The sequence below is a fragment of the Grampus griseus genome (genome assembly GCF_964374135.1).
Source record: "Grampus griseus genome assembly, chromosome: 12".
Classification (NCBI taxonomy): domain Eukaryota; kingdom Metazoa; phylum Chordata; class Mammalia; order Artiodactyla; family Delphinidae; genus Grampus; species Grampus griseus.
This window is the reverse complement of record NC_139006.1, coordinates 55,547,075-55,573,726: the sequence shown is the minus strand read 5'-3', so window position 1 is coordinate 55,573,726 and position 26,652 is coordinate 55,547,075.

The window sequence follows — 26,652 nt, the reverse complement described above, 5'->3', positions numbered from 1 at the left end:
GACAAAAGACCTGTATGCAGAAAATCATAAGACACTGTTGAAAGAAATTAAAGATGATACAAATAGATGGAGCGATATACCATGTTCTTGGATTGGAAGCATCAACATTGTGGAAATGACTCTACTACCCAAAGCAACATACAGATTCAATGCAATCCCTATCAAACTACTACTGGCATTTTTTCACAGAGCTAGAACAAAAAATTTCACAATTTGTATGGAAACAAAAAAGACCCCGAATAGCCAAAGCAATCTTGAGAATGAAAAATGGAGCTGGAAGAATCAGGCTCCCTGACTTCAGACTATACTACAAAGCTACAGTAATCATGACAGTATGGTACTGGCCTCAAAACAGAAATATAGATCAATGGAACAGGATAGAAAGCCCAGAGATAAACCCATGTACCTATGGTCACCTTATCTTTGATAAAGGGGGCAGGAATGTACAGTGGAAAAAGGACTTCCTCTTCAATAAGCGGTGCTGGGAAAACTGGACAGGTACATTTAAAAGTATGAGATTAGATCACTCCCTAACACCATACACAAAAATAAGCTCAAAATTGATTAAAGACCTAAACGTAAGGCCAGAAACTGTCAAACTCTTAGAGGAAAACACACAGAACACTCTATGACATAAATCACAGCAAGAACCTTTTTGACCCACCTTCTAGATAAACGGAAATAGAAACAAAATTAAACAAATGGGACCTAATGAAACTTCAAAGCTTTTGCACAGCAAAGGAAACCATAAACAAGACCAAAGGACAACCCTCAGAATGCAAGAAAATATTTGCAAATGAAGCAACTGACAAAGGATTAATCTCCAAAATTTACAAGCAGCTCATGCAGCTCAATAACAAAAAAACAAACAACCCAATCCAGAATTGGGCAGAAGACCTAAATGGACATTTCTCTAAGGAGGATTTGCAGACTGCCAGCAAACACAAGAAAGGGTGCTCAACATCACTGATCATTGGAGAGATGCAAATCAAAACTACAATGGGACGTTATCTCACACCGGTCAGAATGGCCATCATCAAAAAATCTAGAAACAATGAATGCTGGAGAGGGTGTGGAGAAAAGGGAACCCTCTTGCACTGCTGGTGGGATTGTGAATTGGTACAGCCACTGTGGAGAACTGTATGGAAGTTCCTTGGAGAACTACAAATGGAACTGCCATATGACCCAGCGGTCCCACTGCTGAGCATGTACCCTGAGAAAACCATAATTCAAGGAGAGTCATGTACCAAGGTGTTCATTGCAGCTCTATTTGCAATAGCCTGGAGATGGAGACAGCCTGGGTGTCCATCATCGAATGGATGGATAAAGAAGATGTGGCACATATATACAGTGGAGTATTGTTCAGCCATAAAAAGAAATGAAATTGAGTTATTTGTAGTGAGGTGGATGGACCTGGAGTCTGTCATACAGAGTGAAGTAAGTCAGAGGGAGAAAGACATATACCGTATGCTAACATATATATATGGAATCTAATAAAAGAAAAAAATATGTCATGAAGAACCTAGGGGTAAGACAGGAGTAAAGACACAGACCTACTAGAGAACGGACTTTAGGATATGGTGAGGGGGAAGGGTAAGCTGTGACAAAGTGAGAGAGTGGCATGGACATATAGAAACTACCAAACGTAAAATAGATAGCTAGTGGGAAGCAGCCGCATAGCACAGGGAGATCAGCTCAATGCTTTGTGACTACTTAGAGGTGTGGGATAGGGAGTGTGGGAGGGAGGGAGATGCAAGGGGGAAGAGATATGGGAACATATGTATATGTATAACTGATTCACTTTGTTATAAAGCAGAAACTAACACACCATTGTAAAGAAATTATACTCCAATAAAGATGTAAAAAAAAAAAATTATACAATGTTGCTTTCTCCAGTCTTTCTGATAATATTTTCTCTGATCTCTTATAGAACTTAGAGTCAATGGAATATTAGCATGTAGGCATTAATTGTAGCTTATTCTATATCATTGTTCTGTACATATTCTATATATCCTTTACTGAGAATGTTCTTTCCATGTCACTCTCATGTTTGACATCCTGAAAAACTCCAACTAACTCTTAATTGCCAATTTAAAAGTTTACCTTCTCCCTGTGTTTGACTTTGATTTGTTCCTCATTCCTACTCCTTCTAAACACTTCTCAACTTAGTCCGTATTCTATAAGAACAATTCGTAAATAATAACAGGTGCATTTATCTCTATCCTCTGCCTGATTGTGAGCTCATCAAAGAGGAATTTCAAATCCATCCTTGCACCTATTGATTGTTGGTAAATGCCTGGCATTTAGATAGCATTTTAAAAGCATTTTTCAAATTTAAATTGAATTAAAATCAAATTTGTGTGTATCTGATGATAATTTGCCCTCATTGTGTGTAGCAATTGTATATATTTGTAACAGTTGTATTAAGATGTAATTAGCATATAATACATTCACTGTTTTGAAGTGTACATGTCAGTGTTTTTTGGTATATTCATAGTGTTCTAAAACCACCACTACTATCTAGTTTTCTAACTTTAGCACAATTTTCACCCCACAAACAAATCCTGTACCCTTTAGCGGCTACCTTTCATTCCCCCTCCCCTCAGCCCCTTGAAACCAATAACCTATTTTATGTCATTACGAATTTGCTTCTTCTGGACTTTTCCTATAACTGGAAAACACAATATGTGGACTTCCATGTCTGACTTTTTCACTTAGCATCATGTATTAGGGTTCATCCATGATGTAGCATATATTAATACTTCATTCCTTAACTGGCAAATAATATTCCATTGTATGGCTATATCACCTTTTGTTTATCCATTCATCAGTTGATGTACATTTGTATTGTCTTCACATTTTGACTATTATAAATAGTGTTGCTATGAACATTTGTGTACAATCTTTTGTGTGGACATACATTTGCATTTCTCTTGGATATATACCTAGGTGCATAATTTCTGGGTTATATGACAACTTATGTTCAACATTTTGAGGAACTGCCTAACTAATTTTTTTAAAGTGGATGTACTATTCTATATTCATACCAGCAAAGTGCGAGGTTTCTAATTTTTTCACATCCTCACCAGCACTATTTTTGTCCATTTTTTTAAATGGTAGACCTCCTAGTGATGTGAATCAGTATCTGATTTTGGTGTTGATTTGCACTTCTGTAATGACTAAAAATGTTGGGTATATTTTCATGTGCTTATTGGACATTTATATATTTTATTTGGAGAAATGTATATTAAAATTCTTTGCTAATTGAGTTTTAACTAGATTGTCTGTCTTTTTAATATGGAGCTGTAAGTTTTCTTTATATGTTCTGGATACAATTTCTTTATCAGATATATAATTTTTGAATATAGATACACATATATGATTTCTATACAGAAAAGTCCTAAGTTAAAACTTCACAAAGGGACAAAGGGATATCTGTCTGCCTGACACTAGTCTCCAACTTAGCTTCTTTGCCCAAGGTTTGCACATCTTCCACAAATGGCCTTCCAGTTCTAGCCTCCTCATGTGAATCTCCATCAGTCATTCAGAAAACTCTATCTCTGTCACACCGTGGCATTTTTACCCATGGTTCCTGCTCTTTATACAGCACTAAATTCCCTAAGATCTGAGTTATCCAAGGACGTGGCAGAGAGATTTCAAGAGAATAAATAGAGCTAGGTCTTGATAAGCCAGTCTTCGTAATAATGGGGGGTTGGTGGAGGTTCACTCTTTAATCTTGTATTATGTCCCAGAACAGTCATGAGCTCTCTGAATCTGATCCTTATTGACTAAAACTTTCAGGACTACTTGTTTATTTTTTCATATGTTTCATGTCTGAATTTTGGATATTTATTCCAAAAAAACAAATATCAATTACCAGAGTCATCAACATCAAAACCTCAGAGGAGGCGGAAAAGTATTTTTCCAAAAGAATCATCATCTGGCAGTCTTCTGCATGGAGCCCTGTAATTGCACAAAGCATATTTAGTTCAAATAGTTTATTTCCCTTATTTTGGAGTACATCTCTCTAGGTTCATCAGAAATGAGAAGGGGTTTTTATCACTGAGTTATATAACTATTAAGGCCCATTGCCTTAGAATATACTCACAGACAAATACCTTTGTTTAGTTTTCCATTTATGTTTAATCTTCTGGTTATACTTGTATCTTTTGCTCACCCTAGTGTGTATTAGAACACATCCTAGCTGATTAGTAATTACACACTGACTTAAAGAGATGTCACAAGAATGAGATTTTCCTCATTTGTTTAAATCTCATTCTTTCGCATGTCCTTTAGAGTTTATTAATAAAAAAAATAATCTTGGACAATTTGTTAAAAAAAATTTATTTGTTTTGGCTTTATTTTGTGCTGGTTACCTTTCTTTTCCTTTAGCATTTTGTCTCTTCTAGGTATCCACTTTTTAGGTGGTGTCTTTCCATTCCAGTGTTAAATAAATAAATTATATCATACAAAGGTGTTTTTTTTTTAATGTAAATGTATTTATTTATTTATTTTTGGCTGCGCTGGGTCTTTGTTGCTGCATGCAGGCCTTCTCTAGTTGTGGTGAGCGGGGGCTGTTCTTCATTGCAGTGCACAGGCTTCTCATTGCAGTGACTTCTCTTGTTGTGGAGCACAGGTTCCAGGGGTGCGGGCATCAGTAGTTGTGGTGCGTGGGCTCAGTAGTTGTGGCTCACGGGCTCTAGAGTGCAGGCTGAGTAGCTATGCCGCATGAGCTCAGTTGCTCTGTGGCATGTGGGATCTTCCAGGACCAGCGATCAAACCCATGTACCCTGTAGGTGGCTTCTTAACCACTGAACCACCAGGGAAGTCCCCATACAGAGATTTTAGTACGCACTATCTTGAACCATTTTTTCCAATATTTATTATGATTTTTATCATTATTACTTTAAATATATTAATTATTATTTTATTATTTTGGAGAGTAAATTACCAAGAAAATATTTTCCCAAGATGAATTTGATGAAGGATGATCTATGAAGATGTGATTTTGGACATTTCCAGAAATACTCAAATCACAAATACTAGGGTGCCACCTGATCCACTTCAGTGCACGTTATACCCTGTTTGAGTTTAAAGCTGCTGTTAAATTTATTGAGCCTGGTACCTCTTGGCAAATAGTCCCTCAGTGAAGAACATGGAAGGCAGAGGGTCCAAAGGAAATTCATCTACAAGCCACACATATTACCCTGTAGCTATTTTATCTGAGGGCTGTGACAAGAATTCTTTAATTGAAGAAAATCTACAGTGTATTTAAAAAACAATTTTTTTCTCTGCCTCTTTTTGCTCTTCTTTGATCTTCTTTGCTTCTTATGTATCTACAATTATTTCCTTCTTTCAGTCTACGGAAACAGTAATGAATACATATGAGAGGGACCTTAGGCTAGCTCAGGCCTTCATTTTCAGTAAAATTAGTTAAGAGGACACAAGTCTTGTGAGCTTTTGGGTGAACTCTGTGTTGGGTTTGTGTAAGAAATTCTCAAATTGTGATCAGAGAATGGAGGTTTTCATCCTTGAATGTCAATCTTCAAGAAATGAGAGGGAAAAAAACTGTATAGTGAATTTGTTGAATTAGTTAAGCTCTTACTACTCTAATTATTCACTAATAAGTCAGAAGGTAGTGATGCTTAGATCACTGATAATGGAATAATATGGTATCTTTTATAATGAATAAAAATATCTGCTAGTTGAAAAATAATAGTTAATTGTATAGAAGATATACATGGAGAGTGACAATTTATAGTTCATGAGCACAAATTGTGTTATATAAAATGATTTTAGGAATTGAGAGACCTTAACATCATAATGTACCAGGTTTGTTATACTTATAATAATAGCTCATATTTATTGAAAATTTAAATTGTGGTAGGTACTGTTATAATTAATATATATGCAAATTTAATTCCCAATCTTTTGAGCTAAATGCTATTATTTTCACTGTATAGAGCTGAGGAAGACAAAAGATCCTAGATTTAGTAACTTGTTCAATCTCACACATTGGGAATCCAAACAGGTAAAATTTAAAACAATTTAATCTACTTCCTGTTTTAAATGTACCCAGGATTTGTTTTAATCAGGTACGGTAAAACATGCAGATACAGAAATGTCTGTCCTAAATGAAATTAACTTACAGTTTCCTAGAAACAAAGGCATGGAACTCCACACAGGGGGCCACATGGAGAAACACCAGGGTCAGTCAAGAGGCCGAGGAAACAAGGGGAAAATGTGGCAGCAGCATTTATGTTGGTTTCTTTGGGAAGGAATAGGTGAGGCAGCTGATTTAGGATTGACTAGTTTGAGTAATTATATCAGGCTCTACAAATAGCGTCTGTTCATATTTTTCTGGCGCGAGACCCTGGAGTGATTAGGGTAGGTGGATAGTGGCCTGAAGTGCAAAATCCTAACAGAAAAGTTGTTGGGATGTGAGGTCTAGATTGTCTGGTTTGCATTTGAAAATCATGTTCCTGGAAGAGTTGTTTAGGTTGTTTACTATCTCTAGGAGTTGGCTAACCCTGGGAAAGGCAGTCCCTTCAAGATCAGTTAGAACGCAGAGGTCAAAGCTTCAAAATACAGAATAAAAGCCATGTTTAATACAGTTCTCATGTCCAACCTCCATTGTGCTGTAAACTCCTCACATTAAAAAAAAAAAAAAAAAAAAAAAAAAAGCCCTGTTTTTTTTTTTTCTTATTCATCAGTGTTTCCTTGGCCTTTTGAATAAATATATTCATTTCAGTGAAAAATTTTGATGGGTCATTTAAGTCTACTCAGCAGTGACTTTACACAGTGAAAGCCTTAAATATATGGACTATATAAAGGGCAAACAAAAATTAAAACCATATATGTTGAAACCATATACACATTTTAATACATGCATGCTTCTTGTTCATAAGTTTGTATAGCAATATTCTGGTGGCATGAAAAATAGAAAGGTTGTAGGGCATAAAATAATGTTTTCTCCTCAAGTCAGCTAGTGTCAATATAATGCTTGCTTAAAATAATCAGTCCTCTTTGTAGTGCCAATTAAAATTTTAATCTGCTCTCTCACTAACTAATAGCCAGAGTTACTCAAAAGGATATTGGAGGTGGAATATTGCACTAGATCAGTGGTTTTCCAAATAATTTTAAGAAGATTTTCTCAGAAAATCTCAGTAATTTATTATATAGAATACATAAAAGTAAAATTATTCTTACTTTTTTTTTTTTTTTTTTGCAGTACGCGGTCCTCTCACTGTTGTGGCCTCTCCCGTTGAGGAGCACAGGCTCTGGACGCGCAGGCTCAGTGGCCATGGCTCATGGGCCTAGCCGCTTTGCGGCATGTGGGATCTTCCCGGAGTGGGACACGAACCCGTGTCCCCTGCATCGGCAGGCGTACTCTCAACCACTGCACCACCAGGGAAACCCTATTCTTGCTTTTGAAAACAAGCAGTAGGAGAGCATGGTAGAGGAAGTAAATGTGGATTTAAAAAATTCTAGGGTTTGTCTAGATTAGCAGTTTTAACCAGTATTGACCCCAACATTACCTTAGTTTTGTTTCATCAGTCCAACCTATCTTCCTGATTTATTTCTTGGTACTCTAGATCTTGCACAAAGTTCAAACTAATTATAATTAGCCCCATGGTCTATGATACCTAGGAAGATATAATCAAATTTCTCCTTATCTTTAATCTCCCATGGTGTTTATAAAGGCAACGGGTAAAGTATGTGTTATATAAATATTTGAAAATTATAGGTATAACCAACATGTTTAATATAAATGTTTCAATTGTCAAAATCACATGTTGCTCATGTGTAGTATGCTAAGATACTTATTACCCACTTTAAGCCACCATTCTAGAAGAGCTTCATTTGTTTTTGTTGCTGTTGTTCTTGTTGTTTCTGGAAGAACCTCATTTGGACAGCCCTTAGTGGGTTTGCCTTACTATTGTTAAATAAGATGCACTAAGTTCATATATTTTTATGAAACTAAATATATGAGCATTATTTCTTTCAATATATTATCATGATAACAATGGTATTCATGTTATCTTTTAACTACAGAGTGAAATGTCTATGCAAACTGCTATACACTTAGCTTAAGTAAAAATACAATAAGCTGTATCAGACACAGTAAGAATTTCAAGTATTAACATGTATCATTCCTCACCAAAAAATTAGGAAAATATTAAGCCAAGTAGATCTAGTCTAGTAGATTTTCTCCTTTCATTATCCTGGTTGGGTATCAATAGTTGATGCTCCCTGGGATTTCTATGTTGATCTGGGTTGGAAAAATCACTTAATATAACAATTATAGAGAACTGTCAGTCAATTCTGTTTGCAATTCTCTGAGTTCATTCTTTACTTAGTGCATTGCACCTTTTATTTCTCTAGCTTTACCAACCACACTCATATATGAAATGCTGGAGTTTAGAATTGGTTCTTCCTTAATATTTCAATTGCAGAAAAAGATATTTATTTTGTGGGGGGAACAAGTCTTTCTTCTGCGTACACTCAGGTAAGCAATTCTGAGAACTATCTCTGTAATTCTGGAATCTGCTCTGTTCCCCCTCTCTGGGACGTTCTCCCTTTCTCTCTAACAACCTATAGGTGGATAGATGATAGATAGATAGGTAGATAGATAGGTAGATAGATAAATAGACAGATATTTAAATAAATAAACTTCCTCCTTCCTTGTCTTTCTATTTGTCTTTCTCTTCCCACTCCTCCCCACCTATGCTCTAGGGAACATTACTTAATATTAGAACAAATTGTAAAATTTCCTCACTTTTTGTAGGAGGAAAATAATATCTCAATTGAAAAAGACACCCTCATCTAACAAAAGTATTTTAAAAAGGTTTTATCGTGTGTTCTTTATATTACTCTCAATACTTACCCCCTAACCCATGGCCTATTACAGCCTGAGACCTTCCATGCCCCTAACACATAGGCCATTCCTCATTAATTTTCTTTCATTGATGTTAATACTAGCTCTCTGGAATTTTCTCTTTTCAAAGAGGAGAAAATTAAGCTTCAAGGAAGTTATCAACTACCCAAAGTCTTATATCTTGTCCACTATTAAGTTTACCAACTTTTTAGCACTATGCTGCATCACACAAATGCTTACACTGTGTATGTATTTTGATGGTTCAATAAATACCACTCACCATTTCCAGTAGCTTTTTAAGCCAGCAAAAAGATGATCCAGATAATCTTGGGAGGAAGGAGATGCGTGTGGCAGGAACAGAATAGAAAAGCAAAAAGGAAGGTTTTCAAAGCAAGAGGGAAAGGGAGGTAGATAAGATGAACAGAGGAGAGTGCTAAATTGTTCAGTCTTGGTGGGCTGAAGAGTGGAAGAGCTGGAAGCTGAGGCTGCTGCTGAGGGAGGGGTCATGTGGCTGAAGATTTTTGTTTGTTTGTTTGTTTGTTTGTTTTCCTGGTGGACAGTGGTAGAGCTCTAAAAATAGCAATGAGGCAACTGTGCTCACCTGATTCTGAGGGAGCTTTGTATATGTAGGTGCTGGAAGAGGGAGAATTTTGGCAAGGGAGCAGCAAAATCCTTGGAAAGATAGTAATTAAATATCACAGAAAAATCATCAGGACCTGATTTTGTTGTAGAGACTGAAAAGATAAAATGGACTTTTTTGTTCCAAGGTCACATTATTTATAAAAAGCATAGAAAGAGAAATGAACCCATTCCAAGAGGCTGAGGAAGTACCCTCTGCCATCATGCTTGGTCTGCCAGTGGTCTGCTCTTTTTGTGGCAGTTTTTAATGGCACCACTCCAGTTTAGCAGGGAGCACTACACTTTATATCTGTGCTGTCATTTAAGTGTTTCTTCCCTAAACACAGTGTGTTTTATACCCTTAGCTACCAAAAGTGTTGCTGCTTGGCAGCATTTCTTTTTCATAACTCATTTAAAATGTCCTAGGTATCATTTTATGACAACTTTACAAGGTTTTCCTAGGTGACCATAGTTATCCCCTGAAGATATAACTAATGATTTTACTTCCTAATCCTCAAATTTCTGTGGATTCACATGATAATGAAACCTATAAAACTCATAAGATTTGTAATGAAAGTAACCCTGGTGTTCTAGAAAAAAAAAAATTCAAATGTCAAGATAGAGTTGGTGGGACATTACAATACAGCTGTATAAAATTATACAGCTGTATAAAATTTTTCAGATATTCATGTAGGCTGCCAGTTGCATAGAATTCATAAAGCCATGAATTATCATTAAGTGGGGAAGGTAAAGTTAAATGGTCAGGAGGCTATGGTTGCCTCCTTAGATGTAAGCAGTGGGTCTAATCTCAGTCATCGTGTCCTGAAAGCAGTAGAAAGAACATGAAACATGAATTCTTATAAGATTCCACTGAGCTCTCCAATTACTAATCAGGCTTTTCAAGAAAATATTCATGTGATAAATACATATAGCATACAGTTTATGTATGCCCCTATGCTAGGCACCATGAGGAATGCAAAAGGAGTTAACAGAAATATAAATCTATATGAATTATTTATGAGTCAATAATGGGAAGTAGAAAATAATGGAAGAAAATATATTATGTCATGTTGAATTGAATATGATTGACAGGAAAAGGTACAGGGATTGAAGAAACTAAACATAAGTTCTTGTTACAGATGAGCTACTATTTTTATTATTATCTTAGACTCATCACTTTATTTTAATTTTCTCAACTATTAACAATAAAAACAAAGATTTGGGACATTAATAAAAATAGTCTAAAAAGATATTTTTGAACTATAATATTTTATTTAATTAAAATTATTAATAGAATAGCATATATATATAAACACCAGTCTCCAAATTAGCACTAGGCTGCTTGTAAAAATGGTTCAGAACACTAGCTACAATGGCATAACTCAGTTGCTGACTCTAAAGAACAAGACTGTATAAAATCCCACCAGTTAATAAAAAATGAGTATTTTGAATCACTTCATGTACTTGATCCAAGTATATGAAGTTGATTTAGCTTCTTTAAAATACATCTTCATGACTGGATGAAAATGGCAATCAGAATATGCATGTAACTGAATTTCCTTTTTCCCACAGTATTACATCTCATGGCTTAGGATCATCTTGTTGAAAACAGACCAGTGAAGGACATCTGTTGCCTAAGTTAAAAGTAACTAATGTGTCATTTAATAGGCCATCTGAAAGAGTTTTAGTGGACAGGAAGATTCGAAGACTTCTCAACAGTGTTTTAACTAATTAAGATCAAAATGTGAACCAGCTAAAAAATGTATATTCTGACACAACTGAAAGAAGATAACAGATGTTCTGGTAACAGTACATATGTGCACATATATGAAGTAAAGGCATTTGTAAATTGATTCTAAAGCAATCAGGGGTTACTAGTATCTCTAGGATTATCTAACAGTTTCTCTGTCAATACAGACAGGAAGAAACTAAAGAACTAAATGAGCTTCTGAAATACCTTTCAATTTTCAAATTATCAAAAAAAAAAGATTTTTTAAAATAAATCACAACGTAAGTACTGAAACTAGGGCCAATATTATCCACAAATATAGAATGTCTCCAATAACACATAGTAAGAAAAATATTAAGAATTTTGGAAAAACGTCTTTCTATAATCTTCTCATATTAATGACTAAATGTCTAACTTTAGAGAGTAATTTGTTTCAGTTACTGATTTATGGTGAAAGATCCTAATTATATTCTTTCTAGAAAAGTATAAACTACATTTTATCAGCTATTAACATTTTAGTGAAGGTGGAGTGAGTGAAAGAAGATCCATTCATCATATGTGTGTATTACTTTGATAGCAAAATCACCCCATTTCCTGAACAGAAATTTATAGTATAAAGTTATCTCAATGATAGAGATTATGTAAGAGAGAGGTTGCAGCAAAATACTACCAGTATTAAGGTACAACAATAATCAGTCATATGTTCCCTTACCCCTATATTTCTCCTTTCCATGAAGAATCATTGCATGGGAGAGAGTATTGCCAGAATAAGAACTTTCTACCATCTTTTCCCCAAAGGACACTGATTTTGGTAAATGACCCCCTTACAGGATTCCAGCAGAGAAGTTCAGCACACAGTTGGCAAGAAAGAAAGAAAGAAAGAAAGAAAGGAAGGAAGACAAATATAAAAAAAAAATGAGATTAGTTGCATTGATTAGAGTAAGAAGACTAGTTTCACTTTACCTTCATAATTTATATCTAAGGAGGTCCAGCTCAGTGCCAAGAGAAACCTTCTTGGCCTGCAATTTCTCCCACAGGGAAAAGTGAAAGTGTGTGAGTGATCTTCTCCAGTTGTGTGGGATACAGTCAAAGAGACCTACTTCTTTCTTGTTGCACCTAGAATATTTAGTTGTGATCTGAATGTCAGGGTTAACAGTGGCCATATCAAAGGGATGGAGTTCTTACTAACTAGAAATCAATAAAAGGAGGAAAACTGAAAAATTCACAAATATGTGAAGATTAAATAACATATTCCTGAGCAGCCAATGGGTCAAAGAAGAAATCAAAAGAGAAATAAAAATGTATCTTGAGAAAAATAAAAATGGAAACAAAACATACCAAAACATATGGAAAAAGTAAAAACAGTTCTAAGAGCGAAGTTTATAGTGATAAATGCCTATGTTAAGAAAATAGAGCGTTCAAATAACCAACCTAACTTTACACATCAAGGAACTGGAAAAAAGAACAAACTAAGTCCAAAGTAAGAAGAAAGAAGGAAATAACAAAGATTAGAGCAGAAAATAAAAAATAAAAATAGAGACTAGAAAAAGAATAGAAAAGATCAACAAAGCTAAGCTGTTTTTTTTTGAAAAGATAAACAAAATTGACAAACTTTAGTTATACTAAGAAATAAAGAGATGACTCAAAAAATAAAATCAGAAATGAAAGAGGAGACATTACAACAGACACCAGAGAAATACAAAAGATTATAAAAGACTACTATGGACAATTATATACCATTGAATTGTATAACCTAGAAGAAATGGATAGATTCCTAGAAACAGAATTTACCTAGTCTGAATCATGAAGAAATAGAAAATTCAAGCAGACCAATAATGAGTAAAGAGATTGAATCAGTAATCAAAAACCTAGCAACAAAGAAAAGCCTAGAAACAGATGGTTTCACTGTTGAATTATACTAAACATTTAAAAAAGAACTAACTCCAGTCTTTTTCAAACACTTCCAGAAATTTGAAGAGGAGGGAGCATTCCCAAACTCATTTTACAAGGAAAGTATTACCCTGATACTAAAGCCAGAATAAGACACTCCAAGAAAAGAAAACTATCAGACAATAATACTGATGAATATAGATGCAAAAGTTCTAAAAAATATACTAGCAAAACTGAATTCAACAGCACATTAAAAGAATTATAATTGATCAAGTGAGATTTATTCCTGGGATGCAAGGATGGTTCAACATATGCAAAAAAAAAAAAAAAAAAGTAATGCACCACATTAATAGAATGAAAGCTAAAAATCATATGATCATCTCAATAGATACAGAAAAAGTTTTGTCACTATTCAATGCCTTTTCATAATAAAAAATCTCAACAATTTGGGTATAGAAAGAACACATCTCAGCATAATAAAGGCCAGATATGTCAGTTCTACAGTTAATATCACACTCAACAGTGAAAAGATGAAAGGTTTTTCTCTAAGATCAAGAGCAAGACAAGGGTGCCCACTCACACACTCTTATTCAAAATAGTATTGGAAGTTGTAGCCAGAGTAGTTAGAAAAGGAAAAGAAATATAAGGCATCCAAATTGGAAGGGAAGAAGTAAAACTGTCTGTGTTTGCAGTTGATAAGATGTTATATATAGAAAATACTAAATACTCCACCAAAAAAACTGTTAGAACTGATAAATGAATACAGTAAAGTTATAGGCTTCAAAATCACAATACAAAAACCAGTTTAGTCTCTATACAGTGATAACAAACTATTTGGAAAAGAAATAAAGACAGCCATCCTATTTAAAATAGCATCAAAAACAAACAAACAAAAATACTTAAGGATAAATTTATCTAAGGAAGTGAAAGATCTGTACACTGAAATTTATAGGACACTGGTGAAAAAAAATGAAGAAGATACAAGTAAATAGAAAGATATTTCATATTCATGCAACAAAAGAATTGATACTGTCAATATGTCCATACTAGCCAAAGTGATCTGCAGATTCAATGCAATTCCTGTCAAAATCGCAATGGCAATTTTCACAGAAATAGAAAAAACAATTCTAAATTTGTATAATTCTTCTGGAACCACAGGAGACCCTGAATAGCCCCAAATATCCTGAGAAAGAACAAAGCTGGAGGCATCAAACTTCCTGATTTCAAAATATATTAGAAAGCTATAATAATCAAAATAGTATGGTATTAAATAAATAATATGGTATTGGCATTAGAATAGACATGTTGATGAATGGAACAGAATTGAGAGCCCAGAAATGAACCCATACATATACAGTCAACTGATATTTGGTAAGGTAGCCAAGAATAGCCAATAGGGAAAGGAGAGTCTTTTTATAAAATGATGTTGTGAGAACTGTATATTCACATGAAAAAGAATGAAACCAGACCCTTATCTTATGCTATTCACAAAAATTAACTTGAAATGGACTAAAGACTTAAATATAAGACCTGAAACCATAAAATGCTTAGAAGAAAACAGGGGAAAAGCTCCTTGACTTGGTCTTGAAAACAAATGTTTGGATAAGAGACCAAAAACACAAACAACAAAAGCAAAAATCAACAAGCGGGACTACATTAAACTAAAATGCTTTTACACAACAAAAGAAACAATCAACAAAATAAAAAAATCAACCTATAGAGTGGGAGAAAATATTTGAAAACAATATATCTGATAAGGGGTTAATATTCAAAACATATAAGTAAATACAAATCAATAGCAAAAATAATTAATTAATTAATTAATTATCTGATTAAAAAAATAGGCAGAGAACCTGAATAAACATTTTTCCAAAAGAGACATACAAATGGCTAACAGATACATGAAAAGATGCTCAACATCACTAATCATCAGTGAAATGCAAATCAAAACCACAATGAGATATAACCTCACACTTATTATAATGTTCATTATAAAAAAAGATAAGAAAAAATAAATGCTTGTGAGGATGTAAAGAAAAGGGAACCCTTGTACACTACAAGTGTGAATGTAAATTTGTGTGGTTACTATGGAAAACAGCATGGAGGTTCCCAAAAAATTGAAAATAGAACTACCATATGATCTAGCAGTTCTACTTCTGGGTATATATCTGAAGCAAATGGACTCACTATCTCAATGATATATCTGCACCTTCATGTTCATTGCAGCTTTATTCACAATAGCCAAGACATGGAAACAACCTAAAGGTTTATTGACAGATAAATAAAGAAAATGTTATATATATAACCATGAATGAAATGTTATTTAGCCATAGAAAAGTAAATCCTGACATTTGAAACAACATGGATGGACTTTGAAGGCAGTATGCTAAGTGAAATAGGTTAGACAGAGCAAGGCAAGTACTGTATGATTTCAGTTATAAGTGGAATTTTTTAAAAAGCTGAACTCATAGAAATAGAGTGTGGAATATTGGTTACCAGAGGCTGGGGAGTGGGGAAAATGGAGAAATGTTGGTCAAAGTGTACAAGTTTCCAGTTATAAGATGAGCAAGTTCTGGGTATATGATGTATATAAGGATGACTATAATTAACAATACTCTATTATATACTTGAAAGTTACTAGGTTTGAAATGTGCTCACTACATACAAATAAAGTTAATATGTGTGGTGAAAGAGAATGTTAATTAACATTATTATAGTAATCATATATATGTATATCTAAATCATAGAATTTTACACCTTAAACTTACACAATATTATATGTCAGCTGTACCTTAACAAAGCTGGGAGGGGGGAAAGGAAGCATTATGTGAGAGCTTAACCTTCTGTATAGAACATTCTTTACTTTATAATTATGGTTTTTAACATATCAAACTTAGTTGCCATCTCTTGGGCATGCCATTAGGGTGGCTCAGAAAAAGTGGCATGCTTACCCACCTCAAGAGTATATTGCACACTATGTGATATACTCCTCAATCCACAGTAATTTTATTTCAACATCTTGCCCATTATAGTGATTATGAGCGAAGAAGAGGAGTACATTTTTTTACACAAAAATCAATTATTGCCTATGTATATAGTATTAATTACAGTGGTAATATATGCATTGCAAAAGAAAAATGCATCTTTGATATTTTGCCAACAATTCAATAAAAATATTATATTTGTGTCATTGAATTTTGTTACATATATTTTTACAATATTCTAGTCAAGGAGAAAATGGGAAATACTGATATGTGCTACTGAACTCCAAAGATACTCTTCTTTTGCTTGGCCTCAAATGATTTGACTGTGCTGGTAACCCAGCAACTTGGTACATCTATTGAATTGTTGGTTACAATAAAAGAATCATTAACATCTGACTCACCGACCAGTGAAGTATGGATCAGTGGCCTGGCGTAGTTTGGAACTTGGGATTGTATAGTGGGATCATGTGACCTAAGTTAGAACTTCTTTTTGCTGTGGTCTATAAGTAATCCTCTGGACTACTAAAGGCATGAAGAGACAAGAATTTTAATTTAATGTTATGAATTGTTTAAACTACAGTTATTCGTAGGTCACTATTTTTATATTATTTTAAAATAATTGTGTACGTACACAGATTATCAACATAAATTTCTAGCCTACTTAGCATGGGGTAACTACATACAATTTTATTTCACTAATATACACAAATTAGAGATGATTCCATCTTACACTGTCTCAATTTTCTGTTATTTCAATTCAGTGGATAAATTTAATGTGTACACGAATCTCTCAATGGTTGTAGACATAAATTTTGAACGTGAATCCCAGATAAATCAAAAATTTGCCTTGTGAGATTGGGAAATTCCTTACAGTAGATAAGAAAAAGGAAACACAGATCATTTGATTTTATTCCAGAATCATATTGAATCATACTGGAACTGCACTGCAGGGAGGCTGAGCCAAGTTGGATGTGTTCAAGAGGAAAACATCTTATTTAGAACCCTTAGGCTTGTTTGGGTGAAGCTTGTTGGGAGTAAGTAGATGTAATTGAAAAAGAGAAACTGAGCTGTACTTTTTCCCATGAGCTCTTTTGCCATGGAGAAGGATTTAGACTTGTATCTTTGGAAACGGCGTTACCTGCTGGTCAGGGAATAAAAAGAATGTAGCTGTGGAGAGACTTATATTTGTTAATTATTTCCAGGAGAGTTTAAAAAGCAGGTATACATGATTTCATGTTTTAGTTGTTGCTAACATGAACAATGGCATCTTTTCTTTTTTTTTCTTTACCGTTTTGGTGTTTTTATTATTGTTTGCCTGCTTTCACTAGTAACTCTCTTTTAGGCCTCTAGAATTGTTTCCTTACCCCAAGCCATTCTTTCTCTTTCTGAAATATATATTATTCTGTCATTTGTATACTAGTTTTCAATGTGTTACAATCTTATTTTCTCATTGTTCAAGTTAAAGTATGCTAACTACACATGGTTCAGGAGAATAGATGGGTCATGCCTGAAGCATTCATCAACATAAGAATATAAGGAGTCATACTGGGCCATAAATATCCAAGAAATAAAAGCATCAATTAGAGAAAACCTGATTGGTAACCCTGATGTTGAGTTCTAAAGGTTAGTGTCTATCAAAACGTATGTAAACTCTCTCAGCTTGCTCATTTTGAATTTACCAAATATGAGAAATTAAATTATTTTTCTCTTTTTTGGCCATGCTGTGTGGCTTGCTGGATTTCAGTTCCTGGACCAGAGAGTGAACCCAGGGCCTTGGTAGTGAAAGCCCTGAATCCTAACCACTAGGCAACCAGGGAACTCCCTAAAATATTTTTAATCATTTTATTTTTAACTTATAAGAGCACTGGAGATGGAGAGGTCTATACATTCTCCCCACTATCTCCATCTCCTCATCCAATTTGTGAAATGACTCACACATTATTGAATTTAAATCCAGTGCATATCACATTCCAGTGCAACCTGTTAAATGATCCTGATTTTTCTTCATAGGTGGTGTTGCTACTGCCAAACTTCTTGATCAGCTAGTGTCCTGAAACTAGTGGCGGGCATGGGGGGCAGAAAGGGAGGGAAATAATCAATTGTAGCCACAGAGGATTGGTAATGAAGATCCGATATAATCAGAGACTGATAACTCTTTTCTCAGAGAAAGATAAGTGGCCTTAAACTACTTTATCAGTAAAAGATTTAATGAAAAAAAATTGATTAGGCTGTAAACTCAGAAAGATAGGAAGAGAATATAAAAAAAATAAACATAAGGAAAGGAGAAGAAAAGAAATAAAATGTAGAAATTAATGCAATAGAGAAGAAAAATATACTACTAGTAAAGAAATTTTAAAGTGTTAAAAATTAAATCATAAAATCCAAAACTGGTTAATTTAATTAAGAAAAAGGGGAAAAGTGAATACACACTATCAGATATGCTAATAAAGAAATAGCCACAGGTATACAAGAAAATATATATATTCATTATACAGAATATTTTAATCAATTCTATACAAAAATCTAAAATCTATAATGAAAATCTATAATGAAAATCTATAATAAAATATAATTGATCAAAATTAATCAAAGAAGACATGGAATTTCAACAAACTATTGCTATGCAAAATTTTAAAATTGCTTCAATCAGGGGGACTTCCCTAGTGGTCCGGTGGTTAAGACTCCATGCTTCCACTGCAGGTGGTGCAGGTTTCATACCTGGTCGAGGAACTAAGATCCCACATGCTGCTCAGTGTGACCAAAAAAAAGAAGAAAGAAAGTAAGAGAGAAAAACATAAGCACAATTTTTAAAAAGTTGCTTAAATCAATAAGAAGGAAGGAAGGAAGGAAAGAGGAAGGGAAAAAAGGAGAGACTTCTCCTCTGAAACAGAATAAAAACAAAATAGATCCTGATAATATATTCACTCTGATTATTAACATAAATGTCAACAATTGTAAGTTTTAAAAGAAAAAAAGAATATTAAAAACATTAACATATGTCAACCAAATAATTACATAGCATTGTAATTTATGAATATTAAATTAGCAATACAAAGTATAAAAATATAAAACATTTAAAAATTCTGCTGAGAAATATGAAAGAAAGCTTGAAAAAATTATTTCTTGTTCTTGGATTAGAAGCTTAATATTTTAAGGAACAAAATCTCCTTGAATTTCATTGTATACATTTAATATTAACAATTAAAAGAAAAAAAGCAGAAATCACTGTGACCTTCCACTTATGCCATGAAATAACAATGGAATCTGGAATTATATGCCCACTGTAAACAAAAAGGAAACTGGATTAAATACATACAATAACTGTTTTCACACCTTGGACAATTGGCAAGGCAAGATTGTGATGTATAAGAAAAGAAAAACAGGGCTTCCCTGGTGGTGCAGTGGTTGAGAGTCCGCCTGCTGATGCAGGGGAACACAGATTCGTGCCCCGGGCCGGGAAGATCCCATGTGCTGCGGAGAGGCTGGGCCCGTGAGCCATGGTTGCTGAGTCTGCGCGTCCAGAGCCTGTGCTCTGCAGCGGGAGATGCCACAACAGTGAGAGGCCCGCATACCACAAAAAAAAAAAAAAAAAGAAAGAAAGAAAAACAAATAAAGTAAGCCCAAAATTGGTCTGTTTTGCCAAGAGATAATTTCTAGACTAGCAGAGGAAGTTTTGCACAGTCTCAGGATACAAGCCCAGTATATAGAAATCAATTATATTTAAATATCAATGAATTATTAGAACTTAAATTCCAAAGAAAAAGAAACAACTTAAGGATAAATTTGACTAAATATTTGCAAGCCATGTACACTGATAATTACAAAAACTGACAAAATCAAAGAGATACATAAATGGAGAGATATACCATTTTCATGGATTATTGGGCAACTTTAAACATTTTTCCCAAAGTCATTCATAGATTCAAAGTAATACCTAATAAAACCCAACAGGATTTATTGAGAATTTGATGAGCTGATTTTAGAATTTATATGGAAATGAAAATGGTTTAAAATAGTCAAAACAATATTGAAAAAGAACAATGTTGAGAATTTTGCCTTATTTGAAGACTTACTAAAATGGAAAAGTAAATAAGACAATGTATTACCTGAGAAAGAATACATACATTACCAGTGAAACAGAATACAGAGTCCAGCAATGCATTTACCTTGTATGTATGAGTTCAGACCCATATATACATTATCAATTGATTTTCAATAAAGGCACCAAGGTAATTCAATAAGGAAAAGCATCTTTACAACAAATGATGCTGGGATATCTGTGTGTGTGTGTGTATATATATACAAAATAAGGAACCTCAAACTTTACCTCCCAGTATAAATGAAAGTTAACTCAAAACAGATCATAGATCTAAGTGTAAAAACAAATATTATAAAGCTTACGGGGGAAAAAAAAATAAGAAGAAAACGTTTATGTACCTGTGGCAAGCAAATTCGTCTTATATAGAGCTCAGAAAGAACTAATCATGAAAGGCAAACATGATAAACTGACCTTTATTAAAACAGAAAACTTTTAATTTTAGCTCTTTGAAAGACACTTTTATGAAAATGAAAAAACAAACCGCAGATTGGGAGAAAATATGTGATATACATAAATAAATAAATATATACATATATATATATATATAAATAAAAAATTTCCAGAAACTGTATTAAAAATTTTCCACTAACTCCATAATAATGACACAAACCCAATTCTTAAAATGAGAAGAGTTAAACAAACACATCAGAAATAAAGATATACAACTATTAAAAGCACACAAAAAGAAACCCAACTTCAGCAGCCTTGAAGGAAATGTAAATAAAATCCATAGAGAAGTATTCCTACACGCTCATTAGAATAACTAAAATTCACACACACGCACATATACATAATGGCATATAATGTTAGTGAGGATGTGGAGTAACTAAAACTCATGAATTGCTGGTGAAAATTTAAAATGGTTCAATTTGAAAAAGAGTTTTATAGTTTCTTAAAATGTTAAGCATGCAATTTCACAAAATAAAGGAATTATACTGTTAAGTGGAAGAGAAATGAAAATATGTCCACACAAAGACTTGCATATGGTTATTTAAAGAATCTTTATTCATAATAGTCAAAAATTGAAAACAACCCTAATAATGTCCATCAGTGGATGAATGAATAAACAAATTGTGATATACCACATAATGAAATAGTACTCAGAAATAAAAAGAAAGAAACTACTGGTAGACAAGCACACGATCAATCTAAAAACATGTCCAAGGATCCAGACACAAAGAGCACATGCTGTATCATTCCATTTATGTGGAACTCTAGAAAAGACAAATTTAATCTGCGCTGAGAAAGCAGAGCAGCAGTTGCCTGGGGCTAGTGGTGGATGGTGATTTACTGGGAACGGACTTAAAGAACCTTTTGGGTGATGAAAATATTTCCTACCTTAACTGTGGCAGTGATTACATGGGTAAAACAATTAAACTTATTAAATATTATATAAATTATAATCGTATAAAGTGAAGAAAAAAATAAACAGGATGTTTTTAGGAACTAACCAGAGAGATTTTATGCAGATATTAGCTAATAGTACGAGATAGAACATATTTCACAGATGCAGTAATTATAACAGTTTGAAACAATGTATGAATGGATCAGAATAGAGACACAGGGTTTTCACCAGTGTTTTTAATAATTAATTAAATGAACATGTAAATCTTACAAATAATACTGTATAGGCAGGAGTTCAGATAGTTTGTTCAGGGTAAAGCAAATTTGAAAACATGTCTATTACCACAAAAAAGATTCTGTAACCAAGGGATATATTCAGGGTACATTTGTGCTCTCTGCAAAACAAATCCATATAGATCAAGGATAATTTGCACCATAGTCAAGTTGCATCTTTAAAAATTTTAACTATATAATGTACCAATACTAAATGCAATTCTTATTTTTTGTCCTCTATTTAAACAATTTATTTAGTCTGAGTATAATGTGGTGACAAATATTTTATACAAAAAGTGGAATTCAGATACCTCAGTTTTCCTTTAGGAAGGCTCATTTGCCTTTTAGGATGTAGATATAACCTGCTGTAACATTGACAGTAATATATATAATTTGAAGAGGTCAAAAATATTTCAAATCATGCAAACTTTAAGGAAAACTTATGCTATAAAATTGTGGGAGGACGGGAGTGGGAGAGGTGGATGGCTAAAAAATACTAAATTTCAAGGGGAAAGAAATGAAACTAATTACCGTTACTGTAGGAAATCAAAATGCATCCTTGCAGAGCTAGTTTTTTGTAACTTATGAAAGTCATGGTGAAGAGAGATAAGAAGTGGATCAAAGTAAGCGATAGTGACTTTAGAGGTTCAGGAAAACCTCTGAGGTCTCCAGTCTGGCATTGTCTCTGGTCTTTGAATGTGCCAGGCACAGTCCAGCCTGGAGATCTTTGCACTTGATGACCCTGCTACCTGGAAAGCTCTTCCCATAGGTTTACTTTCTCACTTTCTTCCCACCTTCACTCCAATACTCACATACTCAGAAAGGCCTTCCCCGCTCACCTTACATAAAACTGCAACCTGCCTGTGATCACTGCTAGTCTTCATTTCCTCCCCTACCCCCACCCTACACTTCCTGTTACACATTCCTGCTTTAGTTTCTCCTTAGCACTTTACATGGTCTGGCATAATTAAGTGAATAGGTAGGTAGATAGATAGATGGATAGATAGATAGATAGATAGATAGATAGATAGATAGATAGATAGGTGGATTATATTTTTTTCTTCAATTTATTGTTTGTCCCCCATTCAGAATAGCCTCATGAGGTCAGAGACTTTTGTATGTTTTGTCACCACTTTATCTCCAGCACCTATTATGGTGCATAGCACACAATGGCACTTAATAAACATTTATTGACTGACTGATTAACCAAACGAATGAATTAGTCATTGACTGAAGACTGAAAATTAGGGATAAGGCTTGAAGTTTAAAACTGATATATGGGGTTGGAAGAAAATACATATGACAGTCTCATGGACTACTCTATCCAGAAAATCCTTCTCTAACATTTTTAAAATAGTAAATTTAGGGTTAATAAAGAGTTTTTATTACACACCGGAACAGGGTCCATGTGAAAATACCTTAGTGAAATTCTAGATAAATCAATGAGGACAATGCAAAATGGGCTTTAATGGAAATGGGCATTTTTAATAAATAAAGCTAATCTCTGAACTGTCACTATGATAGATATTCCTGCAACTATAAAACAACATCTGATGCTACTGACGGAAGCTGATTCTCAGGCTAAATGAAGCATGATGCCCTATTGTGGCAAATCCAATTAATCTATTTATTCAACAAATATTGAATACTTTTACTAAATAGAATACCTAGGCAACAATGGGAATTATTTTGGCATTCTTTTGCGTGACGTGGTTCTGAGAGACCTACATATTCTGAGTTCCAGAATTTCACCTCAGTACTTAGTCTTGTCCTCCTTGAAGTAAATATCTAGCCTGTTGATATTTTAAGTGTTTGTGGAAACAAAATAAATACAGTACAAATAATAATTGAAATTAACTTAACCAATTCGAAGTCATAAGTAAGATAACATGAATGGATGCTTATCTTTTTTCATCACCTTGATGCTGAGTCATTCTCATATACCGTGTCTTACTCCAATTGCCCCACTTTACACAGTGGTTTGTGTTTGAAATGTCACTGCCTCATGGCTTTCATGCTGTTATTGTGAGATCTCTGCTAGTCTGTCATTGTGCAAAGTTCAAAAATGCATTAAAATTTCTTAACAGCTGTGGCAGAACTTTAAATGCTACCCTTATTTTTAATTCCTTGCAGGAAATCTTTGTGATTAACAAAAAAAAAGTAGGTTCTTTCTCCTTTAATGTATGTTGCAAAACGTCTGCAGTACTTAAAAATAACCTAGGAAATAATTTTTGCTTTTTAAAGTTTGAGAGATTATAGAATACATATTTATTTTAGCAGAATTTTTTTTCCAGGACAAATATTCTCTGAAATAAAGTCCCTGGCATAAGGCAAAGTCATTTCTCCTATAATACACATTTCATGTGTTTATTTTTTATACAAAATCTACCCCCCTATTCCAGCTATTTATTTCTCATACATGATATACAAGGTAGAAATTATGCTACAAGCTAAGAAAAAAAAGATGAATGAAACATAGTTTTATACCATGAAATAGTGTGGATTTCATATAATACAGGAAAGAATTGAGGCCATCCAAAGAGACCTGTGGAAAATTTATTTGTAGGAAAATATGTAAAGTATAGGGTAAAAGACTTATTAAAAAAATAACTATTTCTGTTACCAATAAAAAAACCCTTGCCTTGAAAGAGATACTTGTTGTTTAATTAAAAGAATATAAGTGAAAAAAATAACTGTACATAATTATATAGAATTATATAAGAAACACTCTGATAGATACCAGGTTAAAAACATAAACATTTTGACATATCCACTTTGAACTTTTTCCTTAGGAAAGTAACATTGAAGATTCCCCTCCATCTGTTGCTGGAGGAAAAGCCTGTCTAAACACTGGTATGTGTTATTGTCTGTTTACTACATACGTATGTGTATTTAACAATGTAAAGTATTGGTTTCATATTTTTTCAGTGTATGTAATTGACATCATTCTGCACAGCTCCTTCTACAGCTTTTTCTCAATATTATGTTTTTGAAATTAAAGCATATCTGTAGCTCTATCATTTATATATATATCTATCAAGTATTCCTTTGCAAGAATAGTTGACTTCAATTTTTCTCTGTGTGGCAATAATCACTCACATACATTCCTCCCCATGTCATGAGTTAGGATTTCTCTGGAGTGTATGCTTGTGAGTGGAATTGCTTGGTCTTAGAGAATGAAACCTTTAAGTTTATTATAAATTAACTACCTGCCTTGAGTTGCACCAATTTATATCACAATCAATACACTGAAAGAGTCCCCTTCACTGTAGTCAGTGCTTCTCATAGAGTGTGGTACCACATTCTGAGACGCATTGGAAATTTGTGGGGAAGTTTTGGGTTGTCATAATGTTTGGAAAGTGCTACTGGCATTAAGTGAGTGGGGGTCAGGAATGTGAGATGACCCTGCATGTGACAGTCCCTTAAGTGAAGAATCATTTTGCTCCTCAACTTTTGAACATATAAGTGAATATTCATGGAGATAAAACAAATCAACTGAAACTTGTGTGTAAGTATCAGTGCTATCACATAAATTACCTTCCATATGAATCCAAATAATTTTTTGCTTAGTTTAACCTATGCTGAGTTTTCAATGACTAGGACTACATTACACGATGTACACAATGACTGTGTAAGTTATAGAGAAAACCAATTTTTTGTGGGGAGGTACAGATATGCACAAAACTTGGTCACTACTTTAAAGAAGCACATCACTAATGACAACAATATCTAGGGTCATTAAATTGTCTACCAAAAATAGCAGGTCTGGACTCACTGCTGTCCTTTTCACAGTGATACAGTTGCAAATGCCTGACATAATGCTGTCCTGCTTAGGCATTTATGTATGAAACTGTACAATCGTAAATTGTAAATTACTTTCTTTTAGTCTTCCTTTCATGTTTTAATTATGATATATATTATAATACCATGAATTATATTATTGGATTTTTTTAAGTATGTATAGATAGGTGATATTACCTATGAGTTTTTTATTTGGCTACTAAAGAAGACATTATGTCCAGCACATGTATTGGAAAACATTTTAACTTTTGCTAATTAGATGCAGGTGAAGTATTTTTTTTATTTTTTTGCAGGTGAAGTATTTTATTTTATTTTTTTAATTTTCCTGATAATAGTTACATATCTTTTCATGTCTTTAATGAACATTTTTTTCTCATTATGTATTGTGTTCATAAACTTTGAGTTGTTTAGCTTTTCCTCAAGATTGGCTAAATTCTTAATATGTACCAAAGAATAATCATTTGTCACTTAGATGCATTATAAATATTTTTCTGCCATTCATTGTCTTTTAACTCTGTTTAATACGTCTTTGTTATAGGGAAGTTAAAATTGTATTTTATTGCAATTTACTATACTTAAACTATACTAAGACTTTTATACAAAATTAATATTATCTGGAATAAACTTTTTCCCAGGAATTTATATTATATCTGTAACTATATATCTTTACTTTTTATTTTTATTTTTTGCCATTATGGAGGAAATGCTAATTTTGAGTGGGAAGTTTTGTGTGCGTGCATGTGTTTTTCCTTTTCTTACTTCATCCTCCCTTTTCTTACCTATCTTTGTCTCATGATTCTGATCTGGCCCTCACTCCTCACTGGACCTCAGTACTTATAGTAATGGTTCAGATCTCTTTCCTGCTAAGCTATTAGGGATTTTGCACTTCCCATCATCCAGCCAACTGTAGTTTGTTGCATTTGCTGATCACATAGCTTTGACCTTGTCCTCAGGCTTCCCTAGATTCTTACATTTTTGCCTTTTCAAGTGCATTTTGGAGTAGACTGTTCTGAGCACTATTCTCCGGGTGGCTGCA